Source organism: Chelonia mydas, chromosome 6 (genome assembly GCF_015237465.2).
Source record: "Chelonia mydas isolate rCheMyd1 chromosome 6, rCheMyd1.pri.v2, whole genome shotgun sequence".
NCBI lineage: Eukaryota > Metazoa > Chordata > Testudines > Cheloniidae > Chelonia > Chelonia mydas.
Window position 1 is genome coordinate 125,778,202 of NC_051246.2, and position 27,939 is coordinate 125,806,140.

A 27,939-nucleotide genomic window follows, 5' to 3' on the forward strand; every position below is an offset into this window, starting at 1 on the left:
GCTCGTGAAGCTGCGAACAGAATTGTGCTCTCACCTCATAAAAGAGCGCACGGATGATAGGAGATTAGAGTGCGGCACAGGGTGGCTTGCGATATAGCAGGCTTTGCTACGGATTTTCTTTTACAGCATTTTTGAAAGCCAGATGCCGAAAGTGATCTTGACGATGTTTCGTCTTCCGATTTTTAAAGTCACTTGTGACTATGCACAGGAAATGGAAAACCAGTGTGGGGCCATTACTGACTGGGGGAAGCAACCTAGTGACAGAGGATGTGGAAAAAGCTGAAGTACTCAAGGCTTTTTTTGCCTCTGTCTTCACAGACAAGGTCAGCTCCCAGATTGCTGCACTGGGCAGCTGAGTATGGGAAGAAGGTGAGCAGCTCTCAAGTGGTGAAAGAACAGGTTAAGGATTCCTTAGAAAAGCTGGACATGCACAAGTCCATGGGGCCGGATCTAATGCATCTGAGGGTGCTGAGGGAGTTGGCTGATGTGATTATAGAGCCATTGGCCATTATCTTTGAAAACTCGTGGTGATCAGGGGAGGTCCCGGATGACTGGAAAAAGGCTAATGTAGTGCCCATCTTTAAAAAAGGGAAGAAGGAGAATCCAGGAACTACAGATCGGTCAGCCTCACTTCAGTCCCCAGAAAAATCATGGAGCAGGTCCTCAAGGAATCCATTTTGAAGCACTTGGAGGAGAGGAAGGTGATCAGGAACAGTCAACATGGATTCACCAAGGGTAAGTCATGCCTGACCAACCTGATTGCCTTCTCTGATGAGATAACTGGCTCTGTGGATATGGGGAAAGGGGTGGACGTGATATACCTTGACTTTAACAAAGCTTTTCATACAGTCTCCCACAGTATTCCTGCCAGCAAGTTAAGGAAGTATGGATTGGATGAATGGACTATAAGGTGGATAGAAAGCTGGCTAGATTGTATGGCTCAATGGGTACTGATCAACGGCTCAATGTCTAGTTGGCAGCCGGTATCAAGTGGAGTGCCTCTGGGGTCAGTCCTGGGGCTGGTTTTGTTCAACATCTTCTTTAATGATCTGGATGGTGGGATGGATTGCACCCTCAGCAAGTTCGCAGATGTCATCAAGGTGGGGGGCGAGGTAGATATGCTGGAGGGTAGGGATAGGGTCCAGAGTGACCTAGATAAATTGGAGGATTGGGCCAAAAGAAATCTGATGAGGTTCAATAAGGACAAGTGCAGAGTCCTGCACTTAGGACGGAAGAATCCCTTGCACCGCTACAGGCTGGGGACCAACTGGCTAATCAGCAGTTCTGCAGAAAAGGACCTGGGGATTATAGTGGATGAGAAGTTGGATATGAGTCAGCAGTGTGCCCTTGTTGCCAAGAATGCTAACGGCATATTTAGCTGTATTAGTTGGAGCATTGCCAGCTGATTGAGGGAAGTGATTATTCCCCTCTTTTCGGCACTGGTGAGGCCACATCTGAAGTACTGCACCCAGTTTTGGGACCCCCCACTACAGAAAGGATGTGGAAAAATTGGAGAGAGTCCAGCCGAGGGCAATGAAAATGATTAGGGGGCTGGGGCACATGACTTATGAGGGGAGGCTGAGGTAACTGGGGTTATTTAATCTGCAGAAGAGAAGAGTGAGGGGGGGATTTGATAGCAGCCTTCAACTACCTGAAGTGGGGGTTCCAAAGAGGATGGATCTAGGCTGTTCTCAGTGGTGGCAGATGACAGAACAAGAAGCAATGGTCTCAAGTTGCAGGGCGGGCAACTGCAACATTAGGTTGGATATTAGGAAAAACTATTTCACTAGGAGGGTGGTGAAGCGCTAAAATGGGTTACCTAGGGAGGTGGTGGAATCTCCTTCCTTAGAGGTTTTTAAGGTCCAGCTTGACACAGTCCTGGCTGGAGTGATTTCGTTGGGGTTGGTCCTGCTTTGAGCAGGGGGTTGGACTAGATACCTCCTGAGGTCCCTTCCAACCCTAATCTTCTAGGATTCTATTATTGAGTAGCTGCAAATTGCTGTGAATGTTTCGGTATAGGTTTAGCTGCTCCCTACATCCATCATCATCAGTGTTTAGCGCTCAAGGGCCAGGGTTCAGAAGCATAGATCTCTACCCCTTGAGCAATAGAAGTACGTGTGGGGGGGGGGGGGTGAGAACCTGGATTTGTGCTGGAAATGGCCCAACTTGATTATCATGCACATTGTAAGGAGAGTGATCACTTTAGATAAGCTATTACCAGCAGGAGGGTGGGGTGGGAGGAGGTATTTTTTCATGCTTTGTGTGTATATAAAAAGATCTTCTACACTTTCCACAGTATGCATCCGATGAAGTGAGCTGTAGCTCACGAAAGCTGATGCTCAAATAAATTGGTTAGTCTCTAAGGTGCCACAAGTCCTCCTTTTCTTTTTGCGAATACAGACTAACACGGCTGTTACTCTGAAGTCTGTTACTTGGTAACAGCAGCATGTTTGTGTCTTTGTGTCTGGACCAACCACAAGAGGGGAACATATGACACACACTGGTGTGGATTACAGATGTGCACTACCCAGTTGTCATGTTAATATTTTGGGGCCCAATCCTGCAAACACTCACTGCTGGGTGTCCCACTGGCTATTGCAGTAAGTGTCCACAGGATCAGGCTCTTGGCTCAGATCTTTTGCTGCTTGTTGTTTTTGTTTTCCATTCCAGAAGAGGTTATTTGTCTTAATTTAAAAATCCATTGTGTAGGAAAGGAAATTATTGTAAGATATTGTTGACAAGTTGCAGCCCCATCTGGCTGTTCTTAAATAGATAAAACTCCCATTGAAGTCAGAGGGGCCGTAGCCTGGCAGATTCTATCAATCATGTGGCACAAATTTTGGATCAAATTCAATTAAAACAAACAAACCCCCAACTCTGCACGGTAGTTTCTGTAGCCTTGTATGGCTGTTTCCACAGGATGGAAACTGGGCATATTTTTAGTTAGAAACACTGATGTATATAAGATGTCACTGCTGTGCATTTAATTATTATTAGATCTTTGACTTTATTATTTCTCCCAACTCTTAAATTGATTTTTTTGATTTTTTTTTTTTTGGTAACATGAACAAGTCAGTTTGATCTTTTAGGATTTTAAACCCCAACACCACCACACAGGGCAGAAAGCAAAAGAACAATTGCTCCCATCACAGGGAGGAGGCTAAAGGAGAGGGCATCTTTAGGAGGCTCATCTTTGCTGCTGCTTCTGGGACAGCAGATCGCCCCCCTGCCCATCGGGCAAACAGGATGAGCCATGAGGCCTGCCTCCAGACGTGGAGAGTCCCAGGGATCTGCATGGATCCTGAGGAGTCCTTGGAAAGCTGGGGACCCTATGACTTCACGCTGTGTGTGTGCCTCACGCCTGGTACCACCTGGTAATATGGTTCTAATGCAACCACCACAGCTATCCCCACCACCCGCCTCACTGAAAGGGACCACGCAATACACCCTCCCACTGTGTTACCTTCCTTGGGGAGTCCCCTCTAGATCAGGGCAGGGAACGAGGCCCATCCCCTGGCCCAGTCTCTCTAGAAGGTATGACTGTCTCCTCTTCACTTAGGGATCCTGACCTGGCGAATGGCGGAAGGGTCTGTGGAATTGGTTGGCCCCTCCTCCATTCACGTTGGAGTCATGCACATGGAGGGTCGCCCTGCCACTGTGTGGTGTGTGTGTGTGTACTCACACGTACGTGCAATCTGGCCTGCTGCTGCTTCATAAGCAGTGCTGTTAACTCTCAGGATTTTACCCTGGGTCTTGCCATTTTTGCGGTATTTCTTAAAGCCCTGGTTCCTGGAAGCAAGAGTGTCTCGGCTTTCATTTAAAAACCCTTTCAGTTTCTAGCTCAAAGGTTCTCAAATGGGGAGGGGGGGAGGGTGCCACCGCCCTGAGGTGAGCACAGAATGTATTGTGGGTGGAAGGGAGAATGTATTGTGGGTGGAAGGGAGGGGGTGAGAAGCAGCCGCCCAGCACCCTCTGAGCCCCCCCACCTCTGAAGGCAGAGCGGAGAGCTGCGGCTGTTGGCTGGGTGCCCACCTCTGAAGGCAGCACCGAGAAGTAAGAGGGGCAATGCCATACCATGCCACCCTTACTCCACTGCTCTCCAGGCCCCCAGCTCTGAAGATGGAGCAGTATACGTATCAGTATATGTACTTGTGCAGCGGCGGAGGGGAGGGCGTAAACTACTACAGACCTGAAGAAGGGGGCGCGCAATCGAATACATTGGAGAACCACTGCTCCAGCTCTCCTGGCAGCGGAGAAATGCTTTAAACAGTGAAGTGAGTGCACTCTAAAGGCTCAAAAACCTGCAGGTTAATAACAGGAACCCCAAGATGCATTATGTATTGTAAAAAAGTCCCAGGAGTTTTATGCTAATCTCATGATTTTGGGGGCCCGATTCAGGATTTTTGAATGTTTCAGATGGGCAGTGCTGCAAAAGCAGCTGACCATGTTGCATCAGCCTCTAGCGTTTGCTCTGATCATTTGTTCTATCTGTCCCCATTTTTCTTAAAAATTGCATATTCGTAGTAGTAGAGTTTAAAGCCCCAGTCATGGAGCAGGGCCCATTGCGCTAGGTGCTGTACGAGCACAGAGCAAAAAGACAGTCCCTGCCCCCCAAGGGCCTTACCATCGAAGTATAAGTTAACAGATGAGGAGCACAAGGAAACAGTGAGACCATATTGAACAAAAATGATTCCCGGTTTCATTGAGAGTCGACTGGAGCCGTAGCACATGCTTTGTATTACTCCATTGAGCAGGCTGGTTTTAAATGCTGCGATATGAGATGCTTCACGGAGGATGTGGTATGTGATTGAAAATGTGATAAGGCACAAGAAAGTTAAAGCAGGTCAAAACCAGCAACCCGGTCTTAAATTGTCTTGCCCTTTTGTACCTTGAAAGTTTCCAGTGTAATTACTTTTCAATGTCAACAGGAGGTTGTTCCCAGGGCTGAGCCCAGTGGACCAAGATTCCACCCAGATCTTCACATCTGCTGTTTGATAAAGCCACGGAAACAACATTTATAACCAGTCCTGGGCTGGTGCAAATGGCCCTGTCCTGAGTTCTAGTCCCTACCCCACGGAGTTTACAATCTAAGTGTAAGACAATCCCAGGCTCAGGGCACCCCTAAACCTCTGACTACCAGAAGATGGGAGCGGAAGATGGGGGTGAATCTAGGGTTGCCAATTTTCTGGTGGCAGAAAACTGAACACTCTTGCCCCGCCCCCTTCTCTGAGGCCCCACCCCCACTCATTCCATCTCCCCTCCCTCCGTTGCTTGTTCTCCCCCACCCTCGCTCATTTTCACTGGGCTGGGGCAGAGGGCTGGGGGGCAGGAGGGGTGAAGGCTGTGGCTGGGGGGCCAGGCTCTGGGGTGGGGCTGGGGATAAGGGGTGTGGGCTGTGGGAGGGGCTCCAGGCTGGGGGGTGGGCTCAAGGAGTTCAGAGTGTGGGAGAGCGCTCTGGGCTGGGGCAGGGGGTTGAGATGTGGGAAGGGGTGAGAAATCCTGGTGGGGGTACAGGCTCCAGGGTGGGGGTGGGGATGAGGGGTGCAGGAGGGGGTGCGGGCTCTGGGAGGGAGTTTGGGTGTGGGAGGGGGTACTGAGCTGGGGCAGAGGGTTGAGGTGTTGGGGTGTGAGGGCTCTGCTTGGGGGTGCGGGATCTGGTGTGGGGACAGGGATGAGGGGTTTGGAGTGCAGGAGGGGACTCTGGGCTGGGGCTGAGGGGTTTGGAGTTCAGGAGAGGGTGTGGGCTCTGGGAGCGGATTCTGATATGGGACAGGGGTTGGGGTGTAGGAGGGGGTGAGGGCTCCGGCTGCGGGTGTGGGCTCTGGGATGGGGCCAGGGATGAGGGATTGGGGTATGGGAGGGGGCTCTAGGCTTGGGGGGTGGGGGTTGGGGTGCAGGAGGGAGCTCCAGGCCAGGGAGTAGGGGCTTGGGATGAGGGGGGGGGCTCCGGGCCGGGGATGAGGTGGTTGGGTGCAGGAGGGGGTTCTGAGCTGGGGGTGCAGGCTCTGGGATGGGGTGAGGAATGAGGGACTTGAGGTGTGGGAAGGGGTGCAAGGTGCAGGCTGTGGGTGGCGCTTACCTCAGTCAGCTCCTGGAAGCAGCTGGTACGTTTCTGTGGCCCCTAGGCGAAGGGAAACAAGGAATCATTTTTGTTCAATATTGTCTCACTGTTTCCTTGCGCTTCCCATCTGTCCATATCTGTCTGTTGTCTCTTGTCTTATTCTTAAATAGTCCCTGCCCCCAAGGAACTGACAGCCTCTTTTGTTTGGACAAATTACCAGGGAAGAGTATAAAGATATTGCTTGGGCATGCAGGAGTGAAATCAGGAAGGCCAAATCACACCTGGAGCTGCAGCTAGCAAGAGATGTTAAGAGTAACAAGAAGGGTTTCTTCAGATATGTGAGCAACAAGAAGAAAGTCAAGGAAAGTGTGGGCCCCTTACTGAATCAGGGAGGCAACCTCGTGACAGAGGATGTGGAAAAAGCTAATGTACTCAAGGCTTTTTTTGCCTCTGTCTTCACGAACAAGGTCAGCTCCCAGACTACTGCACTGGGCAGCACAGCATGGGGAGGAGGTGACCAGCCCTCTGTGGAGAAAGAAGTGGTTCGGGACTATTTAGAAAAGCTGGACAAGCACAAGTTGATGGGGCCGGATGCACTGCATCCGAGAATGCTAAAGGAGTTGGCGGATGTGATTGCAGAGCCATTGGCCATTATCTTTGAAAATTCATGGCGATCGGGGGAAGACCCGGACGACTGGAAAAAGGCTAATGTAGTGCCCATCTTTAAAAAAGGGAAGAAGGAGGATCCTGGGAACTACAGGCCAGTCAGCCTCACCTCAATCCCTGGAAAAATCATGGAGCAGGTCCTCAAGGAATCAATTCTGAAGCACTTAGAGGAGAGGAAAGTGATCAGGAACAGTCAGCATGGATTCCCAAAGGCAAGTCATGCCTGACTAATCTAATTGCCTTCTGTGACGAGATAACTGGTTCTGTGGATGAGAGGAAAGCAGTGGACGTGTTGTTCCTTGACTTTAGCAAAGCTTTTGACACGGTCTCCCACAGTATTCTTGCCAGCAAGTTAAAGAAGTATGGGCTGGATGAATGGACTGTAAGGTGGATAGAAAGTTAGCTAGATTGTCGGGCTCAACGGGTAGTGATCAATGGCTCCATGTCTAGTTGGCAGCCGGTATCAAGTGGAGTGCCCCAAGGGTCGGTCCTGGGGCCGGTTTTGTTCAATATCTTCATAAATGATCTGGAGGATGGCGTGGACTGCACCCTCAGCAAGTTTGCAGATGACACTAAACTGGGAGGAGAGGTAGATACGCTGGAGGGTAGGGATAAGATACAGAGGGACCTAGACAAATTAGAGGATTGGGCCAAAAGAAATCTGATGAGGTTCAACAAGGACAAGTGCAGAGTCCTGCACTTAGGACGGAAGAATCCCATGCACTGCTACAGACTAGGGACCGAGTGGCTAGGCAGCAGTTCAGCAGAAAAGGACCTAGGGGTTCCAGTGGACGAGAAGCTGGATATGAGTCAACAGTGTGCCCTTGTTGCCAAGAAGGCCAATGGCATTTTGGCCTGTAAAAGTAGGGGCACTGCCAGCAGATCGTTCCCCTCTCTTCAACATTGGTGAGGCCTCATCTGGAGCACTGTGTCCAGTTTTGGGCCCCACACTACAAGAAGGATGTGGAATAATTGGAAAACGTCCAGCGGAGGGCAACAAAAATGATTAGGGGACTGGTACACATGACTTATGAGGAGAAGCTGAGGGAACTGGGATTGTTTAGTCTGCAGAAGAGAAGAATAAGGGGGATTTGATAGCTACTTTCATCTAACTGAAGGGAGGGTTCCAAAGAGGATGGATCTAGACTGTTTTCAGTGGTAGCAGATGACAGAACAAGGAGTAATGGTCTCAAGTTGCAGTGGGGGAGGTTTAGGTTGGATGTTAGGAAAAACTTTTTCACTAGGAGGGTGGTGAAGCACTGGAATGGGTTACCTAGGGAGGTGGTGGAATCTCCTTCCTTAGAAATTTTTAAGGTGAGGCTTGATAAAGCCCTGGCTGGGATGATTTAGTTGGGGATTGGTCCTGCTTTGTGCAGGGGGTAGGACTAGATGACCTCCTGAGGTCCCTTCCAACCCTGAGGTTCTATGATTCTGTGTTTGTACAGCCCCAAGCACAATGGGCCTGGTCTGACCTGAAGAAGAGCTCTCTGGAAGCACCAAAGCTTTTCCCTCTCACCCACAGAGGCTGGGCCAATAAAAGATATTACCCCTGCCATCTGGTCTCTTTTTAAACTAGTAAAACCAGGCTCAAGTACAGACAAAGCCTTTCGTCTGTGCTCTCTAATAGAAAAACATCTCTTACAGCTCCAAAGTTCAGAACAAGCCCTCACAAGCTGCTGTCCTAGACTGCGACGTCCTAAATATGTATGTGAACACATGCTGCAGCTTGTTGAAGTGTATTCTGCTAGAGAAAGGCTGCAATTTGCTGTAATAATTGATGTGCTATGAGGATAATACACGTTATTCCCTGAAATATAAAACCTTGTATTCCAATTGAATGGGCTTACCAGTGTGGCTGGTAAACTCCTTGGCCTAGAATTGCTTAGCTTACAGTGAAGGGTTTTCAAACAACACAGGCTGTACCAGCTGATTTGCAATCTCCACGAACCGTGCGACTTCCTCGAACTGAAGCAGCTGGGTGGCTGTGCTTTACAAACACAGGCAGGCTGCACCAGTTGTGTTTTGCAATCTTCTTGAACTGGAGTGGTTGACTCATGAAACTTAGAAACGCCATAAATCAGAGCGACTAGCGATGCTTGTGGAGCTGAAGGTGCCGCCGGGTGCCCGCAGAGCTGCTGAAGTCTGCCAAACCCTCTTCCCTCGGGGAGCTAATGCCTTCCAAAACAATAATGAAACAGTCATTACTGAAGACACATGAATAAACCGAACAGCGTGGGTCTAAGAGAGCCTCACGCTTCCGAGCCACGAACTTCCTAAATAACAGCAACAGTTCGAAAACTCTGCAAAGGGATAGGTTTTTTAACTCTTGGAAAATCTCTCCTATTTCCAAAATGCCATGTCTGATTAACTTCAAACTTTCCCTACAATGACTGCTGGCAGGAGATCACAGAAGACATTTCAAACAGAGGAGGGAATGAGGAGCGATGGGAATTGGCATCTAGTTTGGTTGGTTTTTTTTCTATGTTTTGGAGGAAGCTTCATCATCAAGCTCCCAATGAATGGCTGTTTACAATCCTAGTTACTGTATGGAGTTGTACAGCACCTCCTTAGTACAGTAGTTCTTTTATCTGGGGTCCCTCTGTGACATACAAGGGTACAATCCAGACTAATGGGTAGCTGTCACCCCTGCCCTGGAGCCATGGGTGTCTTACAGTGCCTTGCTGTGGTAGCTCCCACCTGGGGTGTTCACAAACAGCCTTCCAGACAACAAGCTACACCCTGAGTGATTGTGTGTAACTGCAGCCTTCCAGCCATGCCTGGGTTACATGCTCTGGCTCTCGCTGGCCTCGGTTATACTGCAGGGTAATCCCAGCACACCCCCAGTCCTGGATTTCTCCCGAAATGTCTGTCCTGTACTGCCCAGCCCTCCCCTGGAGAGTACAAGTATTTCAAGTCTGTTTTCCCTTTAAGGGAATAATATGCCAGTTTATTATCTGAAACAGTTATTCAGGCATTTCAAATTGAATACATTGGATAAAACAGTAAAACAAGTTTATTAACTGAGAGATATTTTAAAGTGAGTACAAGTAATGAGGCATAAGTCAGAAATGGTTACAAGAAAAAAAGATAAGACCTTCACTAATACCTAACTAACCAACCAGATGAGATTCAAGCAAAGCTTGTCACCACATGCTTTCAGCAGTCTTACTGACCAAATCTGTAGGGCAGGACTCCTCCCCCAGAGTCCAACGCTTGCTTCCTTTGTTGCTTCAGGTGCAGTGAATGCAATGGACAGGGAGAAGAGAGAGGGGTGCCTTGGGGTGTTTGTCCCTCCTTTTTATAGTTTCAGTCCCTCTCTCAAAAAAATATTTCCAGCTGGGCAATAGGAGACAGAGTCTATGTGGAAGGATGTTGGCTGCTGGCTTTTTCTCCCTGTTTGGGCTTTCTTTGTTTCCCTCCCTGCTTGATGACTCTGTTTACTGCTTAAATGCAAATGCATTTAAATGCACGTTGCTTTGTTTAAGGCAGACCTGTCTGCCAACCTCTGTTTGGGTGGGGCTCCGGGGTTTGGAACATGTGTTCACAACCTCATACAGGGAAATCTTACCACTTCACATACAATGTGGCCACATGTATTTTATCAGGAAGATACTGATCAGCAAGCTGAGTTTTCCCTTACAAGACATGCCTCGTACAAAAATTATTGCAATAGTGTTGACACAGGTGTATTCGGTCACACCTTCCATGGCAATAATTCCTCCCCTTTAGTTAAAGTGCGGGTCCCAATTCTCTGTTCTGCTCTGGGGAGGCTTGGGGGATGGGTGTTCAGTGTAAACTTGGGGACCGGCCCTTACAGTTTGTTGTGGCCGCTTTGCATGTTGGCCGGCCTGAAAGCTGGTTTATTCAGCCTGGAGAGGATCACCCCAGTGTATGGCTGATCCTCCAGTAGTATCGAGCTGCCACTCAGGCCCTCCCCTCCCTGCACGGTGGGAGGCTTAATGGAAAGAAAAGGAGCATGGCGGAAGACCCCTGCACTACACCAGTTCTCGTACGCTTTTGTCCCCCTTTGTGGCTATTGCAGCCTGGTGCATGTTAGAGCAGTCCTCAGGCTGCTCCAACACAGGTGTGCGGGGTGGGGGGGGAATCAGCCCTCCATGGAGCATCAGCAGGTAAGGGAGTGTGGAGGGGAACTTTAAGCCCTTCATATACCTGCATGTGCTGACATGCTGTCTGTGATGTTCAGCCACTCCTAGGATCTAGCCCTGTATCTCCACTTGAGTGCCTTGTTTGATCCAATCTCCTTCTGCACCCTCAAAGAACCCAAATCCTGCAGCCTCGGCTTGGGCAAAATCCTCATTTGGAGTTAGAGGACGCTTTGCTCAAGCCAGAACTAAATAAGGAGTTCAAGGTCTGGCTCAGAGAAACCGTGGCTACCATCTGGGCCAGATCCGACCTCCGGTGATATCAGCACAACACTGTGGATTTACATATGACTTAACAGGATGAGCGAGAATCAAGCCCCGTAGTCTCTTCTAGCAGCAGAAAATTTCTCCTCTCTTTACCCTCAATAGTCTGCTGGAGAAGGGAATTGGGTCACTCTCTCCTGAAAATCCAGAAGAATTCAGATACCAAAACCCAGCCCTTCACGCACTCTGATGCCTCTGCTATGCCTTGAGCCACCCATGTTCAAGTTACTGGCTGCAGATCTGGAATTCTATTGCTTTGCTTATATAAAAGCTCCTAATTCCAAACACAGCTGGGTTTCATTGCGACCAGCTCCTCTCTGCTCTGCTTTACTAGCTCACAATTATAAACGCTTCCTTGGCAACCTAAGTCCCCCCCACAGCCGGCTTTCAGCCATCACGGGCTGGTGTCCCTGATTACATGATGTCTCCTGACTGCCACGGCACTGTTTGTCTAGAAGCCTTCTAATGCAACAAAGGTTTATTGTAGGTTTCCCTGAAGTTATGGAATATCCTGATTGATTCATGTCTCCGGTTCTCATTTAGTTCCAGTGATTTAAGAAAAAAAAGATAATTGGACAAAAACTGAAGCCTGGCTGATGAACTAGACATGACGATAAATGTGGGGGAGAAGGGAACGGAATGGTTTTAAAGAGGCGATTTCCAGAGCATTTGTTATTCGAAATAAAGTCCTGAACACATTGGCCAGTTCATTTTTTCTTTCCTTGCCTTCCGAGAAGATGATCCTGTCCTATCTGACTTGCATTTGAGGCCTAAACATGAGAGGAGGAGCTCAAACTAGGGGATCCTTGTGGGTTTTTGGTTCTGGATTGAACACTTATTGTGGGTCATGATTCAGTTAAGAGGCTGCCTGAGGTAATGAAGAGGCCCCAAATCTCTGCTCTGATCAGCATTCATGCTACCTGTACTCAGAAGAGAAACCTCAGGTGCAAAGCAAAACCAGTAGTGGGGTTACACCCGCTACACAGAGGGAGGAAGGATGGCCTTAAGGTACTGGACTGCAACTCTGGAGATCTAGATTCAAATTCCCATCTCTGTCACAGACTTCCTGTGTGACCTGGGGCAAGTCACCGAGGGAAACTGAGGCACATGGAGACAATATGTGCAATGGGGATAATAGTATTGCCCTACCTCATGAGGAGGTGTGAGGCTAAATCCATCAGTTCTCGAGTAATGGGAAGCCACACAACTAGTGAGATAAATAGCCCTGCTCGTCAGGAGAGCCCACATTCTCTTCTGAATGCAAGTCTCAAAAATAAGCCAGGACAAGAGAGGATGACTGTGAACATGGGCTAAGTAGTAACTTAAAATGGCTAGTCAAAGAGCACCTGCAGGTCCCTGGTTGTTAAAACCCAGGGATCAGCCCATAACTTAGAACAGGGTTTCAAAAACCACTGCAAACTGAGCCCACTTCCGGAAGATGAAACCAACACCGCGACGGTCTAGCGAAGGCGACACCAGTTAGGAGTGGGCCAGGCCTGAGGGGAATACTGGATCCCTTGCTTGTTGCTGTCTCATTCCTCTTTCTCAGCCCGATTGCACCTAGTATGCACTTGTCTGTGCTGGGGACAGTACGCCGAACCCTCGGGCTGCTTGCTGGCAGAAATCAAAGCGCCCAGGAAACCGGAGGGCTGCCGTTGGTGCGGCGTCAGAAGCAACTGGAGGCCCCGGGGTCTCTCTCCAGGCAATCCGTCTGGTATTGCTGAGTGCTATGGAACAGGGAGCCCAGGGATGGTTCTCCGTGCGCTCCACGTTTGCATGCACGGAGAAATGCCTTAACTGAGTGCTCTGGCCAGCTCTGACATGCACCGTCGTCTGAGCATTCATCAAAGACTCCTAGGCCGCAGCCTCAGCTGGGGTGAAGCCGCACAGGTCTTTTAACCTCGCTGGCACTATTTGACCAGTTTGGCCTCTTGGTGCATTGGGATCACCATGTATTTGGGATGGAGCCGGCCGATATTGTGCAGCTAGTAATTTTATCAAGGGTCTCCCACAAAAATGTTCCCCCTTTGTCCCTGGGAGGTGTCTGCTGAAATTGGGGTTGGATGAGGGATTAGGGAATCTACTAATTTTGTTCCCTTGCTTAAAGGGCCACTTTCAACCTAAAGTTTCATCAATTACAAAAAAGCCATTTCAGTTCCTGCAGTAGGGTGACCAGGTGTCCAGTTTTTGACCGGAACACCCGGTTGAAAAGGGATCCTGGTGGCTCCAATCAGCACTGCTGACGGGGCCGTTGACTTCCGGTTGGCGGCACCATGCAGCGGCACTGGCAGGCTCCCTGCTAGCCTCTACATGGCTCCCGGGAAGCAGCCGGCATGTCCCCTCTCTGGCTCCTATGTGTAGGGGCAGCCAGGGGGCTCCGCACGCTGTCCCCATCCCAATCGCCACCCCTGCAGCTCCCATTGGCTGGGAACTGTGGCCAATGGGAGCTGCGGGGGCAGCGCCTGTGGACTGGGCATAGGGAAAACTGGGTGGGGGACCACGGGCCCAGTTTTTTGGGGGGGATTGCCACCTTCCAAACAGAGGTGAGATATGGGGGGCCACAAGGGGTTACAAGCCACTGCCCCCCCTCATTTCAGCAAAGGCAGAGCTGCCCAGCTGAAGGAGGCTGCACCTGGGCTCAGCTGAGTCTGCAGCTGAATGCCGCCTCCTGGGTCCTAGTGCCAGTCTCCTGGGTCCTAGTGCTCCCCTTCTGTGTGCTGGAAGCCTTCCTGTTTTCTGTGAGTGCCCGCAGTGGGGCTGGGGAAGGGGGTGGGTGGGGGAAATGAGGGAAGTGGAGAAGGAAGGAGGGGGGTGGAATAGGGGAGGGGAATGCGGGAGTGAGGGGAGGGGCATGGAGAAGAAAAGGGGATGTGGGGGAAGCAGGAGCCTGGCATGCGGCGTCCCCTCGGCAGTAGCTGGGTCTCCCCTGGTAAGCAGGCCCATGGAACCCTCACCCTGACAAGCCCTGCCCCCCTACACTTGGACCCATCTGACCCCCTCCATACCCAGACCCCCACCCCACTGATCCCGAGCCAGCTGCACCTGGACCCCCACCCCACCAAGCCCCACATCCCCCAGCACCCAGACCCCATCACTGAGCCCCCCACACATTGACACCCCCCTCACCGTACCCCATCTCCCCACACCCAGCCCCCCCCCTTGAGCCCCAACCAGCTTCACCTGAATCCCCTGCAGAGTCCCATGGCCCCTGCACCCAGAACCCCCCAATGAGCCTCTGTGCACCCAGATCTCCCACTGAGCTGCTTACGCCCAGATTGCCCCACACAGACCTCTCACTCTGCACCTGGATCCCCACACACTAAGCCCCTCCACACTTGAATCCTGCTGGGCTGAGTCTGCTCACCGACACCTGGTGCAGAGGGGCAAGACCCCGGCCCCCGGCGTGTTTCTGGGACAGACCCAGCCCTTGCACTGTGTCAGTCGAGCCCCTGTATGGGGGGAGGAGGGGGCTTCAGGGTGATCTCCCATCTCAATGCCACCAGTGGCCTGTGCTCCCCACTGCCATGGTGGAGCCACTTTATTTACTGACAAATGAAATTTTCAGAATTTTAAAATGTGTGCAAAATTTTAAATTTTTTGATGCAGAATTTTTTATATTTTTGCACAGCATTTCCATGGGAATACTTTTTAAATCCCTGGCTTTAGCCCCTATTAGGTATTGACAGAGGTGTGTTGCTGCCTGAATACTCAACAGCAGAGAAATTGAAGATATGGGGGCAGGGATGGAAAAACTAAAATAAACCTTTTATTGTTTTGTTTTGTTTTTTTTAGCCCCCACACCAAAGCTTTGTTTCCCCGAATTCAGAAGAAGCAGTCGCTGACTTGAGCTAAGAACTTTGCTTCATAATTCATCTTCTCTGTCCCTTGTCTTGTGTGAAAATGGCATGATTTTTATTTTCAAAAGCATGGAGATTGCTGGTGGTTTCATTAATGCGTTCGGCTCAGTTTCATGGTATGGGAACGAAAAGAAGCCAAGAAATGAAACAATCTCTTGGCACATGGTGTTAAACAAACCGGACTGCTGCAAAACCATAGCGAGTAAAATTGTCTTTATTTATAAAGCCTGAATGAAGCTTTATGTGGTGCCGAGTACCAGGTGGTTAACTATTTTTATCTTCCTCGATGATCTGTTAATAAAATACACTTCACGTCTTTTAAAAAAAAAAAAAAAAAAGGGAGTTGATATTTTTCCTTGGTTAAGGCTTACAGTCAGCCACGGAAATCACATGCCTTTTGGTCTGGGCAGAGTGCACGAGTGATTATTCCCGGGCCTGGAACTCACTTCCAGGAAAGAATTTTTCTTATGCAAATTGGAGACGGGGTGGGGACTTCAGTCTGATTCATCAGAGTGTTTTTGTGTTTGCATCCAATGCATAGTGGTCTGAAAAACATGGCGGGGGGGGTCTGTCAGCACCCCCACATCTGCCTGTCTCCCTGCCCAGCAATTAATTCTGCCCCCAAATTAATTCTGTTCCTGGTCCCCAGTCTCCCATCTCTTCTGCCCCCTTCCTGTCTGATCTCTTGCAGTTAGGGGGGTTCTTCACCCCTCCTCTCCCAGGTCTTGCAGGGGGGCTGCAGCAGGATACCCTCTGCCCCTTCCCAGGTCAGGTGGGAGGGAGAGGAGCTGTTCCCTTTGCTCACAGGAGGGGATAGGAGAGGAGGGAGGTGAGTCACCTGAGTTGCTGAGCTCTTTCTTTCCCCGGAGAATGGTGTTGGGTTGTAGGGGGAGAGAATGCTGCCTGTTTCCTGTGGCAGCCCTGATTGGCTGCTCTACCCAAGGAGGCAGGGAAGTGGGGAAAGCAGCCAATTAGAGGGGCTCCCCACACCCTAGGTGATACTGAAAACAATGCAGCCATTCGTGACACAGCTCACTTCTTAGAAATGGTATTTCCCAGATCGGTGACCCACGGTGACTGGGCACAAACCATATGTAATCCCTGTCCTGGTCCTATTCCTGTTTGAACTTGACATCAAAACTCACTTTTACATCAACAGGAGATGACTGGGACCACCAAGTGGCCAGCTCGACAATGGCAAAGGATAAGGTTGCATTCGTCTCCTGAAGACGATTGAGAAGGTTCCATTGGCTCCTGCCTAAAAGTGAATCTCTTTCTTGGGGTGACTTCTGAATTGAAGTGCGATTTCAAGCGCCGACTAGTAGCTGGTCTTGGTTACTGCAACCATAGATTTACACGAGGCGTTGCATTCTGGGATGCTCGCAGACCCAGCATGGTGGTAGGAGAAGCACCAGTGAAACTTACTTCCTGCCGTTGGTCCCCTCTGCGTGTCTGTGGACCAGTCCGGCTCCGCAGCTGACCCGTAGACGTCAGAAGGCCCAGGAGTCCGTAGCAGTGAGCAGGAGCAATTTACTGGTTTTAACATGCTTTTCTGCTGAGCAGGATTTTAAGGATTAGCCTTTCAGTGAAGAATACTAGGGGTTAACTCAATAGGCAACTACTGGAGTTTAAATAAGGGCACTACTTCACATACATGCATTTCTCATCCTGGAGGATCCCAAAGCAATACGGCCCAATATGGTACTTGGGCATCAAACACCATGTCAGGTAGGTACTTAAATACCTTTGAGAAGCTGGGCCGATATGCTAAGGCATACTACTAGTATAATGCCCTAACACTGCCCTTCTTATAATTCCTAGATACTAGGGTCACTGGATCAATGTAAATGTTTGACACAAACAGACAACTTCCAGCACCACTGCAGAGGTGCTACCCAGAGAAATCAGGCAAACCTCTACGCTTTCAAATGGTCACAGGCTTTTAAATGTTTTCTAAAAAAATTAAACTTCCAAAGTAAAAGGGAGGGGCCCACCAGGAGCCCACTTTTGCACAATAATTAACACAAAGTTGAAGCCAGAAGCTAAAACCACAACTGGTGTGATCTCCAACTAGCATCTTTGCATCTAGGAAAGTGAATGGGCCTTGCAGGGGGCCCGAAGGCTGGCAAAGTAGGAGTATTTCATAAGAATGGCTATACTGGGTCAGACTAATGGTCCATCTAGCCCAGTACCCTGACTCCTGACAGTGGCCAGTGCCAGGTGCTCAGAGGGAATGAACAGACCAGGTTAATCTCGAGTGATCCATCCCTTTGTCCATTCCCAGCTTCTGACAATCAGACTCAGAGCCTGGGGTTGCATCCCTGACCATCTTGGCTAATAGCCATTGATGGACCTATCCTCCATGAACTTATCCAGTTCTTTTTTGAACCCTGTTATAGTTTTGCCCTTCACAACATCCCCGAGCAATGAGTTCCACAAATTGACTGTGCCTTGTATGAAGAAGTATTTCCTTTTGTTTGTTTTAAGCCTGCTCCTTATTAATTTTGTTGGGTGACCACTAATTCTTGTATTATATGAAGGAGTAAATAACACCTTTTCCTCCACACCAGTCACTATTTTATAGACCTCTATCCCCTCTTAATCATCTCTCTTCCAAGCTTAAGCCAGTCTTTTTAATCTCTTGCCATACAGAAGCTGTTCCAGACCCCTAATCATTTTTGTCGCCCTTCTCTGTATCTTTTCAAATTCTAATATCTTTTTTTGAGATGGGGTGACCAAACCTGCACACACTATTCAATGTGTCGGCTCACCATGGATGTAGATAGTGGCATTATGATATTTTCCTAATGGTGCCTAACATTGTTCGTTTTCTTGACTGCCGCTGCACACTGAGCAGATGTTTTTAGAGAACTACCCACAAGGACTCCAAGATCTTTCTTGAGTGGTAACAGCTAATTTAGATCCCATCATTTTGTAGGTAGAATTGGGATTATGTTTTCCAGTGTGCATTACTTTGCATTTATCAACATTGAATTTCATCTGCCATTTTGTTGCCCAGTCACCCAGTTCGGTGAGATCTCTTTGTAACCCCTTCACAGTCAGCTTTGGATTTAACTATCTTGAGTAACTTTGTACCATCTGCAAATTTTGCCACCTCGCTGTTTATCCCTTTTTCCAGCTCATTTATGAGTATGTTGAATAGGACTGGTCCCGGTACAGACCCCTGCGGGACACCATTATTTACCTCTCTCCACTCTGAGAACTGACCATTTATTCTTACCCTTTGTTTCCTATCCTTTAACTGGTTTCTAGACCATGAGAGGACCTTCCCTCTTATCCCATGACTGCTTACTTTGCTTAAGAGCCTTTGAGTGATCTTGTCAAATGCTTTCTGAAAGTCCAAGTACACTATATCCACTGGATCACCATGGTCCACACGTTTGTTGATCGGCTCAAAGAATTCTAATAGATTGGTGAGGCATGATTTCCCTTTACAAATGCCATGTTGACTCCTCCCCAACAAATCGTGTTTATCTGTGTGTCTGATAATTCTGTTCTTTACTATAGTTTCAACCAATTTGCCTGGTACTGAAGTTAGGTTTACCATCCTGTAATTGCCAGGATCGCCTCTGGAGCCTTTTTTAAAAATTGGCGTCACATTAGCTACCCTCCAGTCCTATGATACAGAAGCTAGAAGATAGGTTACATACCACAGTTAGTATTTATGCAATTTCATATTTAAGTTCCTTCAGAACTCTTGGGTGAATACCACCTGGTCCTGGTGACTTATTACTGTTTATCAATTCGTTCCAAAATCTCCTCTACTGAAACCTCAGTCTGGGACAGTTCTTCAGATTTGTCACCTAAAAGGAATGACACAGGGGTGAATCTCCCTCACATCCTCTGCAATGAAGACTGGTGCAGATAATTCATTTAGCTTCTCCACAATGGCTTTATTTTCCTTGAGTGCTGCTTTAGCATCTCGATCGTTCAGTGGCCCCATTGATTGTTTGGCACGCTTCCTGCTTCCGATGTACTTAAAATTTTTTTGCTGTTTAGTTTTTGAGTCTGTGGCTAATTGCTCTTCAGATTCTTTTCTGGCCTGCCTACTTGACTTGCCAGAGTTTATGCTCCTGTCTATTATCCTCATAGGATTTAACTTCCAATTTTTAAAGGATGCCTTTTTGCCTCTCATCGTTTCTTTTACTCCGTTGCTTAGCCCTGGTGGCATGGTTTTAGCCCTCTTACTATGTTTTTAAGACCATTGAGGGGTGAGTCAATTCCTGGCGAATGCCCTGCAGCTGCCCCATCTGTCTTGTACCAGCAGGGCTCCATCTCTGGGGTCTCCACTGAGGGCTGTCAGTGACTGGGATGGGGGTGGTCATGCCTAGTGGTTGGAGTTGGTAGCCAGGAATAGGAGCCCAGGTCAGAGGCAAAGTCAGGAATTGAAGCTGAGGGTCAGAGCCAGGTTATCTGCAGTGAGACAAGGCAGGGGCAACACTGGATTCAAGGCAGGAGCGAGGTTGGGAACAAACAAGAGCAGGAGCTACCACAGCTGAGGGCGAATGCTTTCAGCAGCCACTGAACTAACTGCTGCTGCTGGGCTTCAAAGCTGCTCTGCTGACTCTTCCCACCAATCGGGGGCATAGCCTAAGATCAGGCCTCTGCCATGGTCACATACAGATGAGGATCTAGTCCACTTCTATCTGCATTGATCCACTGAAACTGGTGGAATTATTCCATTCCCTGTAGGTTCTTAGGCTACCCTCATCCCCCGTCTCAGAGCACCTTCTAGTCCATTAAGCAATGTGATGAGTGTCTACCATATTTATACAGCCTCCATTATCATAGTCTCTGAGCACCTCACAGTCTTTAATGTATCTATCCCTGCAACACCCCTGTGAGGTAGGGCTGTGCTATTATTCCCATTGTACAGAGGGGGGAAACCGAGGCACAGTGTCTTAAGTGCCAGTTCCTTCAAGGTATTGAAATCAATGGAAGTTAGGAGCCTAAATACCTTTGTGCATTTGGGCTAAGTGAGCTGCCCAAGGTTAGGAGCTGAGGGATTTCAGGAAGGGATGAGGTTTTTTTTTACATGGATGGGGAGGTACCAGCACAACAAAGGATACAGAGCAACTATCCAGCTATGGACAGGCAAGTTGCCAATAACCTAGTTAGAATTACTTGGCCTGTAGGAGGGGAGGAATACAAAGGCCACACTCCTCCTAGCAATATGGGAAAATGGAAGGGTAAGTGGGGGCTAAATGGGATTTCTATAGTTACATTCATTCATAGATATTTAGGTCCGAAGGGACCATTATGATCATCTAGTCTGATCTCCTGCACAACGCAGGCCACAGAATTTCACCCACCCACTCCTACAAAAAAAACCCTCACACCTATATCTGTGCTATTGAAGTCCTCAAATCGTAGTTTAAAGACTTCAAGGAGCAGAGAATCCTCCAGCAAGTGACCCGTGCCCCACGCTGCAGAGGAAGGCGAAAAACCTCCAGGGCTTCTTCCAGTCTTCCCTGGAGGAAAATTCCTTCCCGACCCCAAATATGGCGATCAGCTAAACCCTGAGCATATGGGCAAGATTCATCAGCCAGATACTACAGAAAATTCTTTCCTGGGTAACTCTGATCTCACCCCATCTAATAGCCCATCACAGGCCATCGGGCCTATTTATGAATATTTAATTACCAAAACCATGTTATCCCATCATACCATCTCCTCCATAAACTTATCGAGTTTAATCTTAAAGCCAGATAGATCTTTTGCCCCCACTGCTTCCCTTGGAAGGCTATTCCAAAACTTCACTCCTCTGATGGTTAAAAACCTTCGTCTAATTTCTAGTCTAAATTTCCTAGTGGCCAGTTTATATCCATTTGTTCTTGTGTCCACATTGGTACTGAGCTTAAATAATTCCTCTCCCTCTCTGGTATTTATCCCTCTGATATATTTAGAGAGAGCAATCATATCTCCCCTCAACCTTCTTTTAGTTAGGCTAAACAAGCCAAGCTCCCTGAGTCTCCTTTCATAAGACAAGTTTTCCATTCCTCGGATCATCCTAGTAGCCCTTCTCTGTACCTGTTCCAGTTTGAATTCATCCTTCTTAAACCTAGCAGTGTATGTGACAAGAGTGATGGATTAAAAGCAGACTAATTCAGAGTGAAGGGTCATGTTGGCCTAAGAGAGACCTGGTGAATCCAAGACCCTGTCAAATTCTCCACTATCTCGCTACACGTACCATCTGCCAGCGAGGTCAGATGGAGTGCCACTCAGCACAGATCTTGGCCCATCCAGTAGGAGACTCAAACGCTAGTGTCTGAGCATTTTCAGGAGGGATGTGCGAAACAAGAGAGGAGGCAGCGGGACCATCTGGGTGAGTGAATACGGTGAGCACAAAAATAAATTCTATTCGTGTCTTGGCTGAATAAAGCTGTGACTGAAAATGTCCGGGGAAGTTTGGACTTGAAGGGCCTGATTCCCATCATGCTTCCTCTGGTTTTATACGTTGACGATTGTGGATCTGAGTGGAGTTACTCCTGATGTGAAAGGAGTAGAATGAGGGGGCCCAATTCTTTAACTGTACAAAGTCCTTTTCCTCCAGGATTTCTTACCCAGGAAGGAGAAGTAGCAGGCAGATTCAAAACAGACTTGGTCAAATAAGTCTTCTTTAGCGGTCTAACTATTGGTCACCATTTACCTTCACCTTGGGCCAGCTCCTTAAGGACAGACACCTATGTTGGGGTGATACATGTCCTACAGCTTATAAGCACAAAGAATAAGGGGTTTGCATTGTCTTGTAAAGAGGGTGAAATCCTTCAGTAAGGCCAGAATTTCACACACCCCCTTTTTTTTTTCTTTGAAATTCTTTGTTTAAGGATGGTGACCCTGGAGTGTTACTATACTAAGAATTCCTCTAAAAAAAAGGAAGATCACCCCCCGTCTATTTCTTTTTGCCCTTGTATTTACAGTTATCTCCCATCTTCAAATAGGAAATCTTATTAAACTTAACAACGGCAGGTGGCAAATGTCCAGTGTTGAATGGTACCTGTTTTAGACTGGCTGAGCCGGATGGAAGTTGGATCAGGAAATGGGAATAACAGAAGCCTGTGAAAAGGCTATTGCCATGCTGATGGGGAAATAAAATAAGAAAAAAAACAAAAAAACCCACAAAAAAAACCACACAAAAAACCAAGGAAGGAAAGACAGTGACGTAGGTTAGGTGGGGCTTGCCCTCTTACACAGTACAGTCAACTGCCAACAAGAACAGAAGCTAGTCTAACAGGAGGCCAGCTAGGTATGATAAATATGGTTGAAGTTTTGCCTGTACAAAGGGTAGTAACATAATTTTAGGGAACGTGTGAAATGATCCCTGCCCTGCTTGAAATTGGAAAAAATACCCTTTGATTTTGCTAATCTGCTCAACTCTACATTGGAAACTGTAACTGGGCAGAGACCCCAAAGCTAACCCAAATATTTGTGTTTAAAAAGGAAAAGGGAAAAAAAAGTAAGCATGCAAAGAATGCACAATGAGTTTGAGGAAACTGGCTGAAATTCAGTTCCAAATGAAATTCTCAGTTGGTAAACTAATCAGTTTAAGAATTCTGAGCTGGAGACTACAATCCCCATTTACCTACTTACCCCAGAGGCTTCTACGACTCTCTTAGCTATTTTAATTTCCCTGGGATGAAGGGTCTCGCAGGAGTTATATCCACAAAGTATTTTAATAAATACAGAACACTGGCATGGGAGGATGATTGGGAAAGTTAGCAAACCAGCACAAAAGGAAAAGCATGGCAGAGAACTTCTACTAAGTAAGGGCGATTTCAACTATATATACAGTAAGCAGATGGCAGAATTGTCAAATAAAGGAGTGATTTGATATACCCTCTGGAGACAAAGACATTAAAAGCTGCCAAAGTAAAGGATCCTTTCTCCAAGAGAGAAGGAGCAAGGTAGAGCAAAGCTCGCCATGAAATAACATTCTAAACGATTAGATACATTTAAAGGAAGCAGAATCCCAGGGCCCAGGGAACATCATTCACACATTAATTCCTAACAAATGAGTAAGGACATGGGTGAAATTGCAGTCTTTAAAAGTTTACCAGATCCAGGCACAGTGCCTGGTATTGGGAAATTTGCAAACATTGCTTTGTTAGTATCTTATTAATGAGTCAAAAGACAAACAAGGAAGCCGTAGCCCAGTGGGTTTAAATGGAGTTGCGACGGAAACCTTTGGGAATGTCACTATCTTGTGGGATTTCATGGAAGAACACATAGCAAAGGATGGAGAGCCAAAGTCTGTCCCCAGATACACATGTGAAAGCCCTGGGAGCGGGACGTGCATGCTTGTAGACAAAATTGGCTCAGTTTTAGTATAAATTCAGGCCAGGGGCATCGTGCTGGAATTCTTGTAACAACTATATTCTTCCTGTAGCAGGGAAAAGCAAGTTTGTGGGTTTCCTGGATCATGCCTGCGATCATCAGAAGCTTGACAAGGGCCCCTGTTGGAGGTAAAGGTTGCAGAAATAAATCTCACATTTTTACTTCCTGGGGCCTACCACGTGATTTTTTTTCCCCTCCTGCTCACATGACCGCCCCTGTCCCTGTCCCAGAATCGCTCGCATCTGAATCTTCGGCTACGTCTACACGGCAAAGAAAAGCCCATGGCTGGCCCATGCCCGCTGACTCGAGCTCGCAGGGCTTGGGCTGCAGAGCTGTTTCATTGTGGTGTAGGCTCCCCGGCCGGAGCCCAGGCTCTGGGACCCTCCCACCCCACAGGGTCCCAGAGCCCAGGTGCCAGCCCAAGCCTGAATGTCTACACAACAATGAAACGGCCTTGCAGCCCGAGTTGGCTGGCACAGGCCAGCCCCAGGTTTTTCTTTGCTGTGTAAACATACCCATAAACTCTTAAAATGATCTCTGCCAGGGTCGAGTTGCAGTTTGACTGTTGAGCTTCACGGTCTCTCCACCTGCTCATCTTCCTGCTTAGAGGTGGGATTATTCTTTGTATTAGAATAGCTCTTGGGAACCCCAATAACTTTACCCACTGGCTCTCACCCTTTCTCTGGTTGGAGTTCCCTCCTTGGGATGGATTTGTACCTGGACACCACCCTCCCATCACATCCTGAGAGCTGCTCCCAGCTCTTCCTTCCCCCTCCCCCTCTTTCTTTTTATATTTTTGCTTTGCTCGCGCACATGCATTTTGCTGACTCTTCTCCCCTCTCTGGGAACTCTGATCCTCCGCTCGCCAGAAGTCTACAGGATGCTGAGGACCCGGGAGCATCCACAGCTGACCCAAATGCCGCAGGAGCAGCCGAGTTGCTACCTTTTGCCCCATCCATGGTCCAATGGTCCATTCCGGTCATAAAATCTATTAATTTCTGGGAGCTGCTCCCTTCAGCCAGCTCAATGAGCTGCTACAATGGTAGCAAAGAAGGGAAGCTCCTTAGTTTTGAAGCAACTACCTACCCCTATAGAGACAAATGCATGTTTGCAGAAAGTGTTGAGATGGATCTGGGATCCTGCAGCTTTTCCTACCACCACCCTGTTTCCCTCCTCTGCCCCTGAACTAGTGTGGTGCTCCCATGCTGGGAAACTGACCAGATTAGACATCCGGTAGCTGTAACATACTTCTGAATTTCATGTACGGGTGCAGATAACAAGAAGTTAGAAAGTACTATTTTAGGGGTTGAGTCTGTGGTTTGCAGGACTGCATCCTTCTTACAAATATAAAAGTTTACAGCAAACTTTTGTCTTACTAAAGATATTGGCCCAAACCCTTATCTTAGGTGCTCCCCGGGACCGCCCCCGACCCCCACCCCATTGCAGATGGAGACCTGTACGACTGAACAGATTTCATAGCAATGTAGGGTTGGAAGGGACCTCGAGAGTGCATCTAGCCCAGCCTCTTGCGCTGAGGCAGGACCAAATATACCGAGACCATCCCTGACCTTTGTTTATCCACCCGCTCCTTAATAACCTTCAGCGAAGGGGTTCCACAACTTCCTTGGCAGCCTGTTCCAGGGCTTAACAACCCTGTCAGTATATAAGCTAAATCTCCCTTGCTACAGCTTAAGCCCATGACTTCTTGTCCTACCTTTGGTGGACATGGAGAACACTTGATTACCGTGTCCTCTTTATAACAGCGCTTCATGTCATGCGGACTGTTATCGGGTCCCCCCCTCAAGACTAAACATGCCCACTTTCTTTTAACTTTTCCTCAGAGGTCAGGTTTTCTATTAGTTTTGTAGCTCTCTTCTGGAGTCTCTCCAGTTTGTTCACATCTTTCCTAAAGCGTGGCGCCCATCCAGGTGAGGGCACGCCAGTGCTGATTAAGCAGGGACAATTAACTCCCAGGTCTTATGTATGACACTCCTGTTACGAAACTCCGGAATGCTACTAGCCTTTTGTTCGCCAACTGCACCATGTTGGCTCATATTCAATTTCTTATCCACTGTATCCCCATCTGTCTTATTATCTCATACCTGGTCAGACTCTAGAGTCCAAATACTGTGCATTTCAGAAATCCCATCCCAGCCTTGTGAAAAAATGTATTATGCAACCAGACCAGAAATTCCAGAATGAACAGTTCAAAGATACAGAATAACTGCCATGCAAGTTTAACAAAACACAAGAATTTAATGTAATTCTGTATGTTGCTTTTCATCATATTGGGGGAAGGGGGTGGGACACCTCTAAGATTTGTGCATTCCCTCCCCTCCACCCACAGCCCTGTTTTTAAACAAAGGCCTGAGGGCTATGTGCTGAAATACAGGTTTGTGTTTCCCACAGTCGCAGGCACAAATGAGGAATTTGCCTGAGCAAGTCATTATGGAGGCCTGAATTTCCAGAAGTGCAGAGCAGCCACAGCTCCAGTCATAGCCAGTGGAAACAGATCTTTGTACGTGTGAAAGTTCCAGCCTCTTCTAAAAATCTGCTCCACAAAATGAAGGTTATGCACTGTATCGATACCATAGCTTTATCACGGAAACCTCCACAACAGCTAAAAATATGGTAGCAATCATTCCTCCCACAGCAGCTCGGTGGAGTCTTTTATTCTTAAACCAGGAAGAGCTTTTCATCACCCTTGCGCAATACTATTCTCTGTCTGTCATCTGCCCACCCACGTTTCAGAGGCTAGAGAACTTCCTGTGGATCGTGGCTAACTGACAAATTACACAACCGCTGGCTTTTATTACCATCTCCGTTGTTAGCAGTTCTCCTTCTTCACACCCATTCAGACTATGAAAATCAACAGCATCAAGTGTCTGACCTTCAATAATTCTTTGGATGAGAACAAATTCACAACTCCTCTAGTATTATTTGTATCTTACGAATAGCATGCAAGGTGTTATGTTGTAATAAGTCATTTGGGGAGCAAGTGCGTGACTTGGAATTAGGGGAGTCAAAACAGCATTTCTTTCATGGTTGGTGTCCTTTCCATCCTGAAAAGCAACATTTTCAACATCAGATCTATTTGTGTAACTTGGGAGACACATCATTTGTGGAAAAAATAGATATTTAATCACACCGCTGTGGAAGTGGGCAGTCATGCTTGATTTCTTCATTTCAGTATTTTTTGTTCTGGTCAGAAGTGGTGTCTTTCAACTCTGAATAAACAAGAGCTTGTTGGGAATTGTTCATAAAAATGCCAATTCATGAAATCTGAAACTTCTCAGAAGAGGTTTGGAGTCCATGAATCCCCCAACTAAAAAAAACAATTAAAAAATTGGAAAAAAGTTTCAAAATGAAAGTTGCTGGTTTGCCGATTTGAAAGAGCTTTGTTTTTTTAAATATAAGCTAGTTACAGGCGAAGGTAGGTTGAAAGAAAAACAGTCAAAATCTCAACAAAACATTTTGAAATTATTGAATTGTAACATTTCAATTGACCTCAACTGCACATTGGGGTTTTTTTGCTTCACTGCTATCTTTGAGATTTTGACTTTGTTTCCATCAGAGATTGTGCGGGGTGTGGGGGAGGGTGGACTTCAGACCTTCAAATATTTGAGGGATCGGAAAACCATTTCCCACCTACTTCTAGAATAAACCCACCTACTCTCTCTTCCCAAGAATGTTCTTGATGTTATAATAAACCTCCTTTTACTGCTATTTTCCCCCCATTGTGTTGTAATCTAGCCTGTAGGCTACACGTTTCATCTATATGACTGACTATTTTCTGACTTGTGACTTCTGCATGAAACCACATACGATTCAGACAGCTACTTTGAAAAGATGATTTTTATTAATTTTATGTCAATTGCAGAAATACAAAAAGCTTCAAATCTTTTCATTTTGGGTATTTTTAGACAAGAAATAAAACTCTTAAGTACACAAGATCTACTTGCAATAAAATACCATGAACGTTTTGGGTTTTTTTTTTTTTTAAAGAAGTGGAGCAACACTGGAGCAATAGTTAAGTGGAGCAACACTCCTCCTGGACCAGTTATCCTGGGTAATCCCATTTGGGAAAATTCATCTCTAGTGTAAGCAAGTCTATTGACTTCCATGAGGGTCCCATAGAAGGGAAGGGGAAAAGGTTATGTAAAATAAGGCCATTCTCAGCTGAAGTTTAATGGGCTTGGATCCTCTTGCCCTGACTTCAGTGCGGATTGCACAGGGTGTGAAATCAATGCAGAATTTGGTCTGAAACCACTAATAACAGATGAGCCAATCCTGATAACATACCATTGGCAAGAACATATGTAGCAGAGCGTGCGTACCTGACAAACTGAATGCATTTTTATTTAAATAAAAATCTCAATAGAAAGCAACACCCTGGCACACTGGAAATAACACGATCATATAAAAATAACCTCTTAAGTTTAATGAACAAAAAAAGTGCCTCAGTTTCCCAGTGAGCAAAATGTTACTGACCTTCTTTGTAAAGTGCTTTGAAATCTACTGAGGAAAGGCACTAGAATAAGAATTGGGTATTATTAGGTGGTCAGTGGATCAT

The 27,939-nt window shown here is 47.4% G+C and overlaps 1 long non-coding RNA gene across 1 annotated transcript in view; it reads left to right on the forward strand.

Annotated features, from left to right (window-relative positions):
- Positions 1–27,349, forward strand: part of LOC119566484 — a 29,736-nt gene extending 2,387 nt beyond the window's left edge. The window contains exons 2-3 of the long non-coding RNA XR_005225659.2: positions 23,419–23,494; positions 25,776–27,349. This is a non-coding gene — a long non-coding RNA (uncharacterized LOC119566484). The remainder of the gene's footprint in view (positions 1–23,418; positions 23,495–25,775) is intronic.
- Positions 27,350–27,939: the final 590 nt, after the last annotated feature.